Here is a 14,439-nt window from a genome sequence, read left to right as displayed (position 1 = left end):
TTCGTTAAATTCTTGAGAGGGAGGAAATGAGGAAGATAGAGAAAAAACCAGTTAGAGACATCATCCATTTGTACCCAGTCAGGGTTTGTGAGCCAACCAGAAGATGGACGGTCCCTGGTCTGATGCCCACTTTGATCATCAGTGGAGGTGCAGGCTAGAGTTCAGTGTCAACTGGTTCAAAATATAAGTTCCTAGGCAGCAGAGTCTGTGGACGAGGCAGTTTCTCAAAGAAAGGAGTATGTCTGGAAGGCAGTATTTGACCTCTCTTGTAAAATAAGGCAAACTCTCTAAAGAGCTTATTATAATTAGGTAAGACTTAAAGACAAATCAATATTAATCCATGTAGGGTCTGTTCTTGCTCCTTAACAACCCTTCTTCCCTACTCTTAGACATCGCAGGCCAAGGCAGAGTTCTGGTGACCCAGGATAGGCTCATCACTGGACCTCAACTCCCTAGCCCTAGTGATTGAGTCAAAGGTGAACATGTGACACAACCCAGTCAGTAAGAGTTCTTCTTGAAATTTTTAACAACGGGTCTAAAAGAGGGGCAGCTGGGTGGCTCAGTCAGTTAAGCATCCAACTCTTGATCTCAGCTCATGTCTTGATCTCAGGGTTATGAGTTCAAGCCCTGTGTTGGGCTCTACATTAGCTATGGAGCCTACTTAAACACACAAAACCAAAAACAACAAGACAACAACAACAAACACAATGGATCTAAAAGAGATCAGATCTTTTTCTCTTTCTGATCATGGAGTTATTGGTTTATGAGTTTATACTGCCAGCAGCCATGTCCACCATCATATGGAAGAAAGAATAAAGTACTGAAGTGGGGAAAAGACACTGAGAGAGAAGCTTGACAGCTCTCACTCCTAACAGCCCAAGGTGACTTCTTTTTTTTTTTTTTTAAAGATTTTATTTATTTATTTGACAGAGAGAAATCACAAGTAGGCAGAGAGGCAGGCAGAGAGAGAGAGAGGAGGAAGCAGGCTCCCTGCCAAGCAAAGAGCCCGATGCGGGACTCGATCCCAGGACCCTGAGATCATGATCTGAGCCGAAGGCAGCGGCTTAACCACTGAGCCACCCAGGCGCCCCCCCAAGGTGACTTCTATCCTTGTTTCTGTTCTTTCCATTATTTGGTTCACAGGTCCAATAAATTCTCTCCCTCTCTCTGTCTCTCTCTGTGTCTGTCTTTCTTTCTTTCTTTCTCTTTCTCTTTCTTCTTCCTCTCTTTGCTTAGGCTACTTTAAATGGACTTTCTTATGCAAGCAAGGTAGTTTGAATTAAAACAAATGCTAAATTTGGTCATTTAAGCTAAATATTTGTTAAATGAGCAAAACCATGAAAATTATAGATATTCAAGAGAAAGAAAAAGAGACAAAGGCAGAGAGCTAGTAAGCAAGCCAGCAATCAGCACTGGCCAAGAATCTAGAAGAGACATCATGGCGGTGTGAGCCTTCATGATGAGGCTTGAACTTGACTTTGAAGAGGAATGGGATATGAAAAGATAAAGGGTGGAAGGTAGGGGCGAGCCTTCCAGGTGAAATGATGCGGAAGAAGGCATGAAGAGGGGAATGAACATGACATAAAAATGGGCACACTGTTACTTTAGCCTTGCTTTCCTAAGGTTGATTTCATGTATTGATTTCACATGAAAATTCTTTAGGGATGTGGACTATTTCTTTTGCATCCTTGTCATCAGCAACAATCCCTATTATTATGTCAATTTCAAGACCAATAGTGCTAGTGTTCTAGAAATACAAAGTGGCATTCTCACAATTCCCATGTGACCAAGAAACCTGTTCCTAATGGGGAATGATCCTAAGAGCAGTCATACTTTTGGGTCCCTGGGTGACTCAGTTGGTTAAGCGACTACCTTCAGCTCAAGTCATGATCCCGGAGTCCTGGGATTGAGTCCCACATCAGGCTCCCAGCTCCATGGGAAGTCTGCTTCTCTGTCTGACCTCCTGCTCATGTGCTCTCACTCTGTCATTCTCTCTGTCCCATAAATAAATAAAATCTTAAAAAAAAAAAAAAGAATAGTCATACTTTCGAGTTTCATAGCATCTTACTTTCCATGATTTAAAAGCTCTTCCTATAAGAAGACTTTCAGCATCTTCCAAAATGCCTTTAGCTTCTACTTGGTGCATGGTAGATTTAAAATTCTTTCAATTTAGGCACTATTTTATTTTTTATTTTTTTAAAGATTTTTATGATTTCTTTGAGAGAGGAAGAGTGCACAAGCAGGGGAGGAGTGGAGGGAGAGGGAGAAATAGACTTTGCTGAGCAGGGAGCCCGACGACAACATAGGGCTCGATCCCAGGACCCTGAGATCATGACCTGAGCAAAGGCAGATGCTTAACCCACTGAGCCACCCAGGCACCCCAGTTAGGTACTATTTTAAAATCTAATCATAGATTCATGAAATCTATGAATTCTCCCTCAATAAAAAAAATAGATGCATATGAAAATTTCTGCACAAAACTGCAAAGGATATTCAGCCTTTCCCGGGACCCAGCCACAGTTCTCTAGGGATCCATTGAGCCCCTGCTGAAAAATGTGGGTATGTAGGGGGGTTATTTTGACTTTAGTATTTTAGTTACATTACTATACTCTTTTTCCTAGAACAGCTCATGTAAATCCTTTTCTGCTGCTTTTCCCTGGTTGTGCCTTGTTTTGCTTACATTCTTGTTTGTTTTTTTTTTTTTTTTTTTTTACTGTAACCTGCTCGTTTTCCTTGGGAAATTTTTTGTGAGACTGTTTTGCGGCCTAGGTTGGGGATGCATTTTTTCCGAAGAGGACTTGTGTTTATTTCTGCCAGGTACTTAAAAACTCTACCACTTCAGAATCTCTTGAAATTGTATGAATAGCTTGTGATTTTTTTGACCATTCAGGTGACATGAATCTGGGCTCATGTGGGGGTGCTGAGTGCTGGCCCCCTAAAAGACGTGCCTCCTTCTTAATGTGCAGAACCTCTGAGTGTTACCTTATTTGGAAAAGCATGGATTTGCTGATGTCATTAAGCCAAGGATCCTGAGATGAGATCCTCCTGGATTATCTAGGTGGGTCCTAAATCCAAAGAAGAGTGTCCTTAGGAAAGATACACAGAGGAAAGATAAACGGAGGGGAGGAGTCCGAACTAAAGAACAGCAACAGCCACTGGAAGGTAGAAGAGGAAAAGAATGGCGTCTCCCCTAGAACCCTAGGTAGGAGCGCAGCCCTGCTGACACGGTGCTTTCAGACTGTTGGCATCCAGAACCGACAGATGTCTGTTATTTTAAGCCCCTGGTTGGTGGTATTTGTTACAGCAGCTACAGAAAACCAATATGGGCTCCAAACAGGACTGGCCTATTAACTCCTCCAGGACCCTTTCTCTGGCCGGCTCTGCTTTGCACCAAGATGGCGTTCCTTATAGGAACAGAGACGTCGAAATCGAAGCAGGCTATTTTACCTCCATACCAGCCCGCCCTCATTGCAGGAACGTTGGCTGAAAGTGTAACATTGCCAGGTCAGGGACAAAGGCCAGTTTATTTCCCTCAACAGCAGCAGAGCCTTGATGTGGGTTCAGTGCACCCCAGTCTCCACAGAGTGATGTGAAGAGGACCAGACAATGCCTGCACACACTGTCGGAAAGCAGTCTTGAGCTCCGTGAGCCAAATCGTTTATATTGGGCAGGAACCATGCTTGCCTCTGGTGTGACAAGGAGATACTCCCTTTTTTATGCCAGGTCATAAATCTGCATGTTTTTGTTCCGGTGGGAGAGACTCTCGGCTCATGAGATGTGCAAGAAGGTAAGAGACCCACATTGAATTGTCCCCCCACAGAGAGCTGGGGGGCGAGGAGAGGGCTGCATCTGCTCTGAAGGTGTGTTGGTTGTCAATGGCCGCCGCGTAACACCATCTGTCCAATTACCAGAAGGAGCTAGACTTTGGAAAAACCCACCCCCACCCTGTCCTCTGTTTTCTTTTGTGGTTTCCATATTTGAGGTGCTCTCCGAGCCAGGCAGCTCTTCCACTTCTGCTGAGAATTTTATCACCTGCCAACCTACACGGACACTTTGGGAATGGGAAGTGCTCAATCCAAGATAGACGTATACCTTAGTTCCCCGTAACCACCTGCGTTCTACCATTTGCATCGATTCCATCGGAGGCAGAAAGCCACTGAGGCGGAAGGAGATAAAATGCGGGTGTGGTTGATGGATGGTAGTAGGGGGAGGTGAGGCAGACGCTGCATGGTCAAGAAAGTCCAAATTGTCTTTCTTAATTGAAGTTAAATGTTTCTGAATTCAGTACTTAATCCAGAACAAAACCCAACCCCTGAGATGTGGCCTTTCTTTTTCTTCTTCTTTTTTTCTTTTTTATTTTTGAGAGCAAAGCACATGTTTCCCCCTGCGTCAGCAATGGGGGAAACACCGAGTTAAAGGCAACCAAAGGACACGAACTTGAACTGAAGCTTGAAAATCTAGGCTGTCCCAGATGGGATCTCAAGATTAGGAGACATTTTGATATAGAGCTGAACGTAAGTCTTTTTTCCTCCAAAGACCAATTTCCCTTTGCTCTGGAAGCAGAAAGGGTAAGCTTACATTTCCCAGGGTGGGCAAAAAAAAATTAAGGCTTCAGTTGAGCAAAAACCACAGTTTTCCCAAGACTTATTTTGATTCTTTATCTTGGGGGCCAGGAGGACATAAGACCTGGAGTTGGAATGTGCGTCTGTAAAGGTGAAGGTGTCTCCAGGGCTGGCGCCCGTAGGCTTTACTTAGAGCTGTGTCAAAGTGCACCATGACCCATGATGGCTCACTTGTGGTCTAGCAGCATCGTGAGTGCTTGCGTGCAAAAGACCGAAGCAGGTAGTGTAGGAACGAACCTGGCTGCTGTCTCTGCAGGGATCCCATAACAAGACGAGAGAGTCTTACTCTGCTCTCAGAATGAGGCTTGGGAGCATTGACTCACCCCAAGGACAGTGCCCAGCCTCAGCTGTAATGTCAGTCTGGGCCAGCCTTTGGACCAGCTAAACAAGGGGCAAAATGGAACTATAGAGGGCACCCTTATTTCACAGTAGGGGACAGGGAGACCTGGAGGTGAGAAGGGCTTTACCTAAGGCTTTGTGGTCACTTTGTTGGTCTGGTCCTCTAAGAAGTTGGCTCCAACGCAGGACTCAGTAGGCAAGGATTTTATCAGATTTTATCAGAGCGAACACCCATGTGGGGGAGAACTGGACAAGACCACAGGGCAGGTCTGATCCGAGCGGAAGTATTCTAGACTGCTGTGCGGGCCAAAGCAAATTCACAAGGCTGTTGGGGTTGGGGCTGCTGAAATCGGCTGAGAGAGGCACATCATGTCTCCCAGAAAGGGGGCCAACTTAGAATCCTTGCCATGTCATTCACTGGGCTCTGTGAAAGGCTGGCAGTGGATTTCAGGGGTGACAGCTGGGTCCTTTAGGTTGATTTCGCTCCCAGCAGTTGGAGGTCTACTGACACATTCTCACGGCGGCCTCAGTGCACTTGATCTTGGACTCACAACTGGTACCCATCCTTTCCCTTCTCCTCTCTCCATTCTGCTTGACTCTTATTTTCCACTGTCACCTTGGCAGGTCTTGGTGGCTTACTTAGTGTTATGACCAAAACTATCATTCCTGGGACTCTCTGAACCCTTGATCACAAACACTTCTCCGGCTTGGGTTGGTGCCCATGTCTCCTTACATGGAGAAGCAAGGAAGAACCAGGTGGTGCCCAGATGTACTGCTTGGATTCATACATATTCCTCTTTTTCCCCATTACATAAAAGCATCTCTCTTCTCTGGATTATCAAGGTCAGTACCTCTGCCAGTATAGTGATTTCTCTCTTCTCCTGCTGATCCTTGGGCACGAATTCAAAGCACACTGATGGCAGCCACAAATTATAGTTCAGAGGAATGCTTGATGTGTCCCCTACCAAGAATGGGTCCCCTTGGGGGATCAGGACCTTCAAGCAGGCAGGATCCAGAGTCATGGGATAGGAAGCTCCAGATTCGCAGTGGGTCATCAGGAGGGATGGCAAGCAGAGCCCCTCACTCCAGCTTCTACCCCTTGGTTTCTAAACTCATGTATCTGTCCTACTGGAGATGCAGGACTCTGACCTAATAAACATACCGTGTCCTAAAGGATGCACCCCATTTTTTTCTGAGGGTTTCCTCTGAGTTGACATTTCTAACTGCACCCTTTCAAAGTGTTTTGGGATTCTGTTAGAGGATTCTGGGAGGTAGGCTGTTTCAGGGCAGCTGCCCGAGCAGATATCTGATTAGAGAATGACATGCCAGTGTCTGCACTTTGCAGGTACCCCCAATGTTCAAAAGTGACTTGGCTAACTTCAGGGAAGGTGTTCTATTATGTGTAATTTACTTTCAAACACTTTACCATATGTGGTATGATACATGCATGGGTGCTGGGGTTAAACTCTGGGAAGCTAGCTAGTCGACATTTGAAGTACACTAACCAGGAAGCCACACTCTCACCATGATGAGTTTGCATTTGAGAAGTCTACAGCCTTCAAGCGTTGCACTAGTTGACCTCCAAATACATTCTCTGTCCTCCACGCTGCCCAGTGGGGGCCCTCAGAGCTGGCCTTGGTAAAAGGCACTAACCCAGCCTCCCTGCCTCTGACTCCCTGTGAGATTCAGCTGGTGGAAGGCAGAGCAGGACACTGCGGGCTAGAAGGATGGCGAGGCTGGGGTTATCCTCCTTCCCCACCCACAGCCCAAGCAAGCCCTTCAGGGCTATGAGTCAGCAGCAGCCCCTTTTGTCCACCTAAGGCTCCAGCTGCTGCCGATCAGCGACAGATCCCTCCGGGTTCTGAGAAACTCTTCTTCTTCTGTCCCTTCAAGCTTTGGACAAGGATGACAAAGCCTCTCACCATTGCTTACCCTGGGGAGCTTCTGCTTCCGTTTGTTGTTTCTTTTTACCCTGACCCCACCTTTGTGACAGTGCCTTCTTAAGCGTTCTTCCGTCACCTCATCTGAGTGTGCTGTCTGTCTTCTGCCAGGACTTGGACAGATAGAAACACTTTTATCTCAAATCAACATTCAAAGGTTTATTAATTAGTATAGGGATTTTCAGAAACTATTCTTATATTGGTGAAATGCGTGACATTCAAGATACGTGCATCAGTTGGCTAGAAATGGCAGATAGGTACCTTTGCCCTTGCATAAATAGGTCGAGAAAGTCCGACAGCCTATGCCTTCTGGATTGCCGTTTTGAGCCTAAGCCCCTTCACACGGGAATCTTGATGATAACTAGACCCTTGGCTGAAACTCGCCAGCCCGTAGAATACTCTTGCGTTTGCCTCAAGGGAATCCAAGGACAGAAGGCAGGGATGGTATCGAGCTTAGAGGCAGCTTGGATGGATGTTGTATTTTACTTTGTTATGCCTGCTTGCTTATTAAAGTTAGTATGTGTGTCAGAATTTGATTAGGACTTCTAGATTGTGGAGTGAGAGACCGTTCACCCTCTCCTCTCTCAGACCACTAGAAGCTACCAACACTATCTGAAAAACCAACTCAGTAATTGTGAACCATCAAGCTGGCTTAGTTCGGACCACTGCGGAGAGAAGCACCCTTCTCTCCTCCCTGATGAGGACAGAAGAGAATCGCTGTTCCCAGATACTGGGCCTTCCCAGAGACCAAAGACCACGTGGTACTGTGCTTCCCCTGCCCTTTGTGGCCTGCATGTAGGAGGAGGAAGGAAGGGTTTGCCATTTCTTAGTAAGTGCTGCATGGGTTCCCTGGTCTCTTACCTGATGCCTCTTTTCAGAGGCTGGGGTACATAAGGACTCTGTTTTCATCTTTGGGCCCTCATTACAGGTTTGGGGCCCCAAGTCACATCACTACCTTGTTACAAGCTCTATTTACAAAAGTAGCATTTCATTGCAGGAAATCTCCCGAGAGATCGTATGGCTAAGAAATCCTCAAATTGTGGAAGAGGAAAAGAGGCCCAGGGAGGCTAAGCGACTCATCCGAGGCCACTCTTATTTGTTGGGCAGAGACGTCATTGGACCCAAATTGCCCACCATATGCAGGGTCCTATGTACAGCTGAGCTGACTGTGCAGGAAAGCTCATATAGTAGGGTTAAGTGCAGGAATTATATGGAGACACACCGATCCATCACCAAACATTCACCCAGGAGTTACTACGTGCCCAGAACTAGGCTGTAGGGGTCAGGGGAAGAAGAGGAGACACGTTCCCTCCTTGAGGAAGTCCCTGTCCGGTTGGGGACTCTTGCTAACCTGGGAAAAGCAATGAACTAGCTCACTGGGGTGGGATAGCTCTAAGAACCCAGGAGCACAAAGAACGGTAATCTAGGAGGCGGGTGAAAGGTGTGCTCCAGGCCTGGACAGACCCAGTTCAAATCCCAGCTCTTTTCAGTTCAAGCCACTTAGCCTTTCTAAGCTCCCTTTGCTTGTCTATGTGGGAATAAGTGCCTGCGTCAGAGAACAGTGAAAATGCAGGAAGACCTTGCTGCTAACACGCTTTGCGTGGACTTGGACTACACAGTAAATGCTCTATTGGCTGGCTCTAATGCTCTATTGGCTGGCCACTTAATATTAATTAGTTTATTTAGTAACCAAAGAGGAGAGCGGATACCTTGCTTCTTGAACAAGCCTCACAGGGCAGCTGGTATTCCAAAGGGTCCATTTAGCGGGGGAGCAAAATCTTGAAGATGCTAATTTAATGACTGAAATGACCTGCCAAGTAAACATGATCCAGAGGCAGGATTAGTCAAGATCAACCAATTATGGTGGGATTACCCAGCTGCTGCCATGCTGGGGTTGACTAAAGTGTCACACAGTATTTGAGGGGTGGTAATCACCTGCTTTCCCACGTACTTCTTCATCTTCAGCCTTTCGATTGGCCACACATGTCAGCGCAGGGCTAAAATGACCAAGAAATCCAGTTTTAGACTTGTCTTTGTAGAGCAGCAGCCAGGCAACTGTGTAGAAATGGATTAATTGTTCTTAAGGGTTCTGTTTGCTAATCTCCTTACCAGCTTCACAAATACCCCAAGGTCAGGTTTAGTCCTGGATCAGTCTACCGTAATGCAACTCCAGGGTGAGAACAGGATGAGGCCAGGGTGTCCTCCTCTCCCTGAGTTGTCATGAGTGAGTTAAAAAAGTGATCTCCAGGCAACCTGCATGAATGGAATCAGAAGGAGAACACTGGTCCATCCATCCAAACATTCCAATTTCAGGAAAATTAAATCAAATGTTCCAGAAGCCCAAAAAAGTACCTTTGGTTCAAAAACCAGTATCTTAATCTGAAAGATGTTTTCACCAGAGAATGAAGCCTTAATCTGGTATGAACACTGCCAGGACCCCTGTGGTTCAGAATCAGTTGGAAAATTCAGGATATGAAACAAGTGAGGTTTGGTTTACTTAAGGCCATAATCTGATTATCAATACATAGGAAGAATTTACTGTTCTCTTAGCCGCGGCGATGGTGACAAGCCTGTAGCCTTTTAGACTGACTTGTGCACGGACACTGGCTTCACACAAGGAAACAAGAATGAAATCTGCCACAGAGAGAAATTCCATCCCTGGATCGGCCCCAAGAGCTGCCTGACTTACCATCTACTGCTGAGGAAAAATTTTTTCTTTAGAATAGTGCAGCTTTGTCTAGTCATTAGCTTTGCAGTTTTCCCTGGGAATCCTGTTTTCTCATTTAATGTAGGTCATGGTTAACTTAAAACCAATCAGCGTAATAACCACTTCACCTCCATTAGGAGGCCTCCTATCAAACACCCAGCAGATAACAAGGGTCTGAGAGGATGTAGCTTATCGTGACCTCTGGCAGGATTGTAACATGGCATGTTTTCTGTGGGAAATAGCATGGAGGTTCCTCAAAAACTTAAAACCAGAACCACCGCATGACCCAGCGATTCTATTTCTGGGAAAAGATACAAAAGAATTGAAACCAGGGTCTCACACTGATATTGCACACCCATGTTCATCGCAGCCCTATTCCCAATAGCCACGAAGTGGAAGGAACCCATTCCTCAATGGATGAGAGGAGAAACAAAATATGGAGTATACATAGGCTAGAATCTTACTGAGCCTTAAAAGGGAAAGAAATCCTGTCACATGCTACAACAGGGATGAACCTGGACGGACGTTACGTTAGTGGTGTAGCAATAAGCCAGTCACAGAGATAAATCCTGGATGATTTACTTACGTGATGCATCTAGAGTAGTCCCGATCCCAGAGACAGAAGGTAGAGGGGCGGTTACCGGTGTGCGGGGAGAGGAGTGAGGAGCTCCGTTTCATAGGTTTAGTTTCAGTTTTGAAATGGGAAAAAGTTCTGGAGATCTAGTTCGTGTAACAGTGGGAATAGACTTAATGCTACTGAATTGTCCACTTAAAAATTAGGACAAAAAATTTTGTGCTTTGTGTTTTTTACCAATAAAAAAAAAAAAAGTCATACATGCCTCCAAGAGCTACGGTGAACTGATAGATGGACGAACTGCTAAATGGACAGGCAGTTAATAAAAAGAGCCTAATGAAATGTTAACTGTACAATCTAGGTCATGGGTATATGGGGGGTGACTATAACATTTCTTCTACTTCTTTGCATATTAAAAAATTTTCATAATGAAATGTTGGCCAACACATGAAAAAGATCAGTGTCGTCATTAAGATCTGTATACGTGCACCCTATCGGTCAGACCTATACCCGACCATGCCAGCTAATATTTAAAATTGTGGCACATTTTTCTTAAAAAGAATTAAATCCCTCTGAAAGAGTAGATTATTGTAAAAATAACAGGGAGACTCTTCAGTATTTGCATTTGCTTAACATCCGTTCCCTGCAGATAACACACGCACATTGGCTTTTAGCAGACTGCTCTTGGTGGAAAGGCTTTTAGGCTGAAGAACAAGTGGCCTCCGTTCAACCTCTTGCAACCATCCCCCCACCAGCTAATTGCATTTGCTCACTTCTGTTTGTTTGTGGTGGTTATTTCCCTGTCTTCAGCGAACACGCTTACCCTGCTGTTTCTCATTTTATCAACTTCAGACATTGCCTGTTGCCTTCCTGCCTTGAGAGACGTGGATTCGCTCCAGTACGCTAGCCCCACCCACTACCCACACCATCCCTGCCTCCGCCGCCGTCCCCCTCCCCCTTCCTCCCAGCCAAATTCCCCCCCCCCCCTCGCTCCCCCACCTGTTACCTCTACAATGGCGAATGTATACCCAGACCGCTCGTTCTCCTACTGTCAACCATCCCTATCCCCTCTTGGTTCTCTGTAAGGTATTCCCTATTCCCGTCGTCCCTCACACTTCTGCTCCCACTAACCTTCCCCCCGCAAGCTCGCCGCCGGTGTCTTTACTTCTATGTCATTACATCAGTTTGAATGTGCCCCAAACAAAAAACCCGAACCCGACAACATCTCCATGTTGACAATCCCATTCCAGCGTGGAGAACGAACACATCGCTAAGACTAACGTAGGCACCGTAGAAACAGCTGGACGACTGATGTCTTCGCGTTTGCCGACACGGAGTTCAGACAACAGGGGTCTGACCATAGCCTCGTGTCCCTGCAAGGCACACGGCAAGTTCATCATGATCCCAAGTGGGAACAAAGACAAAAGGCATTTCACAAACTTCTATTTTTTTTTTTTTTTAAAGATTTTATTTGATAGAGAGAGCACAAGTAGGCAGAGCTAGAGGGAAAGGAACAAGCAGGCTTCGCATGGAGCAGGGAGCCCAGTGCAGGGCTCCGTCCCAGGACCCTGGGTCATGACCTGAGCTGACAGCAGATGCTTAATTGACTAAGCCACCCAGGAGCCCCTCTTTCTGTATTATTTAAGGAAAAAGCACCATACCTACTGTGCCTCCTTGCTTTATTCTGAAAGTCCTCTACATCTGCATTAGATTTTTAAAAAATGAGACTCAAGAAAGTAAGACAGAACCATCACAGACTATTAGAGGAAAGTGAGGCCAATTTAGGGGTATCCTTGGCCTTCTCAGTTTATCTGAGCTGTCCCTGGAACTGTCTCAGCCTGGAAGGGCCATGGCATGAGCCTTTTAGCATGTCCTCCCCGGAGCTGCAGGCTTTATTTCGTCCTGCCATGCGTCCGGGTCGTGCACGTGTGGGATACTTTAATGAAGCAGCATAGAACATCTCTCCAGGGATTCAAGGGTTCCCATCATCTTGGTTTTTACTGCACTAAAGCCTGAGTCTCCTGAAATGCAGACCAATTCACACTACAACTTTGCTGGAAGATGTCCAACCCAGCGTATTGATCTGGTGGCTGTGTTATCAGAAGCCGATTGTTTATAAGGTGCTCTGACACTCACGGAGCTCTCTCTGTGCCCTACTTCCCGCCAGACACTGTAAACAGCCTCATTCCAGGATTTCATATAATGCTTTAGGAGTGTGACAGTCGCAGGTTGCCCTCTGATACAGTCAATCAAGTAGAGAATCCCTCCCATTTTTCTTATTTGACCAGAAGAGAAAGCAAAAGTTCAGAGCAATTCTGTGCCTTACTCTGGTATGCACCAGTTTGGGGACTTTCCTTATACTTGAACAGACCTCTGTTAATTCCAAGTCTAGAATGCTAGCCTCCACCTGCCCCCCCGCAATATCTGCCTCCGAACCCTGGGAATCTGTGAATGTGTCACCTTACTAGGCAAAAGGGACTTTCAAATGTGATTAAGGACTGGGGAGACAGGTAGATTTTTCTAAATAATCCAGGTGAGTCCAATCTGATCACATGACTCCTTACAAAGAGATTTCCTGGTTGCGAGGAGGAGATGTGACTGTGGAAGGAAGGGGTCAGATGGATGCCATGTGAGAAGGACTCAGGCTGCCATTACTGGTTTAGAAGATGGAGGGAGGGGCCATGAGCCACGGAATGTGGGCGGCTCCTAGAAGCTAAAAAGAGGCAAGGGATTAGTTTCTCTCTTAGTGTCTACAGAAAGGAACACAGTCTTGCCAACACCTTGAATTTAGCTCTGCATGACCTGTTTTAGGCTTCTGACCTATAAGATCATGTATGTGTTGTTTTCAGTGACTAAGTTCATTGTAATTTGTTATAGTGACATTTGATAACCAATACACTGCCCCAGTCCACACCGGCACGCCCTCAAAAGATACAATCAATTCTTTTTTTTTTTTTTAATATTTTTTAATCCTCATAGTATCCCTATAAGATAGGGTCTCATTATCTCTGTTTTTCTTTTTTCTTTCTTTCTTTTTTTTTTAAGATTTTACTTATTTACTTGACAGACAGAGATCACAAGTAGGCAGAGAGGCACGCAGAGAGAGAGGAGGAAGCAGGCTCCCTGGTGAGTAGAGATCCGATGCGGAGTTTGATCCCAGGACCCTGGGATCATGACCTGAGCTAAAGGCAGAGACTTTAACCCACTGAGCCACCCAGGCGTCCCCAGACAATCAATTCTTTATAACAACTAGGCACTTGAGAATTGCTTATAAATCATGTATGGAGAAATGTCAGCTACCTGGGACTCCTGCAAAATATGTCAAGTTACACCTTAGTTTCTTCAAATAGCTCAGGATTTATTCATGTAAGACCCAGACATTTTTTAATTCATTTTTTAAAAAGATTTTATTTGTTTATTTGAGAGCGAGCTTAAGTGGGGGTGGGGAAGGAGGGGCAGAGGGAGAAGCAGACTCCCCGCTGAGCAGGGAGCCAGACATGGGGCTCCATCCCAGGACCCTGGGACCATGGCCTGAGCTGAAGGCAGTTGCTTCACCAATGGAGCCACCCAGGCACCCCAATATTTTTTATTTTTAACCTTTTTTGAGATGAACATTTGCAACTTTTAGGAAGTATAAAATTTAACATTTTGAGTTAAACATTCAAGTTTAATATTTTAACCTTTAGGAAGATTAAATCCTTTATAAATTATACAAATATATATATACAGACACATAAATACTTATTCATATACACAGATATATATATATATATGTGTATATATATATATATATCTTTTCTATTTAAGCAGAATACATTGAACTTTATTTCACATTTTTGTGATACGTGGGGGGATTTCCTATTTTGAACATTAGTTATTACCCAATATTATAGCATCACCGTTGTGGCTGACTAAGTACTGGAGAACTACCATATGTGGCAGATTTTCTGGATTGATCCCAATTTTAAATATTCTCTCCTGCTTCTCCTATTTTGGTCAAATCACCTTTCCTGATTTTCTGCTCAGGTACCTGGCGCCTATAGCTGTACGGCTACTTGCCTTCAAAACAATTAGCCAAGAACTACTGTGCAAAAGGGAATTCTAAATCGTGTGTTCGCCTTGAAGACATTAAAAAGAAATAAAAATATTTTGCAGTTCCCTGTTCATTGCCTTTCAGCCCTGATAAAGAGTTTTCTGCATCAGCTTCTTAGCTAGTCATGTCACTGTGGCTGGGCTGCTGGCCTGGGAGACCATGTG

The sequence above is a fragment of the Mustela erminea genome, chromosome 14, assembly GCF_009829155.1.
Source record: "Mustela erminea isolate mMusErm1 chromosome 14, mMusErm1.Pri, whole genome shotgun sequence".
Lineage (NCBI taxonomy): Eukaryota > Metazoa > Chordata > Mammalia > Carnivora > Mustelidae > Mustela > Mustela erminea.
This window is presented reverse-complemented; position numbering follows the sequence as displayed.